Source organism: Dendrobium catenatum, unplaced genomic scaffold (assembly GCF_001605985.2).
Source record: "Dendrobium catenatum unplaced genomic scaffold, ASM160598v2 fragScaff_scaffold_621, whole genome shotgun sequence".
NCBI classification, from domain to species: domain Eukaryota; kingdom Viridiplantae; phylum Streptophyta; class Magnoliopsida; order Asparagales; family Orchidaceae; genus Dendrobium; species Dendrobium catenatum.
This window is the reverse complement of record NW_021319083.1, coordinates 21,795,866-21,798,775: the sequence shown is the minus strand read 5'-3', so window position 1 is coordinate 21,798,775 and position 2,910 is coordinate 21,795,866.

Below are 2,910 nucleotides of genomic sequence, written 5' to 3'. Positions count from 1 at the left end.
TGGCATCTGTGTTAGACGAGTAAAAATAAAAGCATCTTGTTTTGAGGTCCTGTAGTACCTATGGTTAAGTACAGCATGTAAAGTGAAACAAGAACTTAATCTATCCTGTAGGAGAAAGACTTATTTTGACCTTGAAAACCTTCATCCATTGTTGCACGAGATCATGTCTTTTTCCAATGAAAGCTGCTTCACTTTTTCCGACGAAGCTACTTCACTTTATGTAAAATGCATATCAAACTATGTACAATTCAATATAGGAATTCATGCAATAAAATATTTAATCGATAAAGATGAGGATTTTTTTTTTGAAAAAAAAAAATTTTTTTTTGGAAAAAAAAAAAAAAAAAAACTACGCCTTTCCTGAATAGGGCGTAACGTATATATTTCATATAAAATTTGTTATAAAATTATGTCCCATGTGCCTATGTTACTGAGTAAATTTGTAATCACATGTTCATGTTATAGATGCATGTGGTTAGGTGCGGGAAAGTGATAATACAATGTGGGAAATGAAATAGTTCATGTTCTTCTTTGGAATTGAAATGGATAGGAAGCTGTAAAAAAATATTTCTTTAGAAAAATATAAATATATTTATTTTAATGATATTATTAGAATCAAATATATTCATGGATGATATTATCCTTTATGAGCAAGCGAAAGAAACATGAAACTCTGGTTGACTATGAAGAGAAATAAGAAGACAGAAAATATAGAAAGAATGCTAAGAAAAATCAAATGGAAAAATACTCTATTAGTTCAATAAAGCTTCCAGAGATTTAAAAAATGTTCAAAATATATCTCTTCATCATTTATTATAGGAATTCTGGAGCTATAGGGTAAGCTAAAAAAAAAAGTTAAAATGTACAAAAATAATTGCGATTTAATTAAAATTATTCAGGATACGTCCCATGAACTGATGGATGTTTGGCATGATTCTTCTCCTTTGGCCCAACTTTCAATATTGGGAGAGCTCCCTCTATTGAGTGTTCATGGGTGAGTAGATAAAGGCAAGTCCTCGGAATGGGTTTAGATGAGTGAGTCTATGACGATGAGTCATTAAGCTACATTGATGACCTTAGTTGAGCTTCTCGAGTCATTGCAATGTTAAGGATGAGTCCACCTGAGTTATGCTAGTTATAAACTCAAAGATGTATGGCCATGAGAAAAAGTATTCATATCTTCCATATGGTGAACCTTCCCTGTGACTGGACCGATGAAAACCATCACTAGTTTGCTAACAGGAGTGATGGAGAGTTGCACTGAGAGGGTTACACAGACTATACATATAGGGCTATTTTCAACTACTTATTTATACTTACACACTTCTCAATTTTACATGGAAGTTTAATTTTTTAGGGTGTAAGTCTTGCTTTAACGCAAGTGCACATATCATACCAAGTATTATAATGATGAAAAAGAGTGTTGATCCCATGAGGACAAATTAAAAATATCCAAAGTTCATTTTACTACTACCTATTGAACTATTAAATTTATTTATCAAAATGATTTAAATAGGGTTTGCAGATAAAAAGCAAAGAGCTTCAAAATGCAGGAAAAAAATTTACTAATTTAAGAAATTTTGTCCAAAAAATTTCAAAAGAACATGATTGCTTTAAAGCGGTTTACTACCTATTGTTGTTATGGATTAGAGAAATAGTGCTCCTCGTCTCTATAGAGCTCATAGGTGGCTTAGTTAGGATCCCAACCAATTACAGTTCTTTTATCTTCTTAAGGCCCCATAACCCTAACCACCATTTGTCAATGTTATAAATCTATAAGTATCATTCTATTTCTCCGTCGAGACTCTAGATCAAACAAAGTTTTTAATTTATATAAGGCTTAATAAATAAATCAATAGAAGCACATAGAAGTTAAAAATAACATGGATTTATTAAAAACTAAGCCTACTCTAAGCAATACAAGAACACAAGCTACACTATCCCTAGATAACCCACACACTTACATACACTCATAGAAAATGACTCCAAAATGGGCCAACCTCTCTACAAGAAGTCTAAGGCTACTATTTATAATTTTATAAATTTGTTGGCTTACTGGCAGTACGGTGTTGCAAAACGGCACGTCGGTTCACCAATATCTTCTTTGGTTCACTAGTCCAACTGACTCTCGCTGTGGCATTGGGTGATTTGGCACTGCAGTCCCATAATCAGGTGTTGCGATGCTAACTAGATAGTACTTTGGAGATAAATTATCTAGCAAAATTTTGGTAAACTCTCTACTATAGCGTTAAAGGTGTGGCATTGTAGTGCTGGCCCAATTTTCAAGAATTGTTGACTATTTTTCTAATCAAAATACAAACATTTCAAGCACACAATAACATAAAAATGTAATTTGGAATGATACAATTTTATCTAATCAAATTTCCGTTAAGTTTAAGATATTACTTATCCTCATTAATGCTGCAATAGGATAAAAATAATTTATCTTTTGCTTTGAGTATGATTTTTGGGAAAAGAAAAAAAAACTAATGATCTAAATATTTAAATTGTATGTAAGTTTGAAGATTTTTCAACAAAATAATTTATAAGATTCTAATCCTTCATTTTTAATTAATATTCTTTTTAAACCAAATTCATCTAGGTAAACAATTTTGAAAAACTTATTTGAGTTTACTGGAATTTTTCAGAATTAAGGAAATTACTTGTTTAGTTAGTCCTTAAATCAACCTAGAAACTTTCTTCAAGTATTATGATTCCAATAAATTTCTTAGATGTATAACGGTAGGGCTATATTACTGGTACCAATTTTTGATATTCAGATATTTAGTAATTGATTTTTTTTTTTTATGTTTCTTTTATTCTATTTTTATTGGGCTAAGCACCTTGTAATGATTTTTAATACTTGTCTATTTCCTCTACTTATTATTTTTAAGCGGGTCTAGATATTGC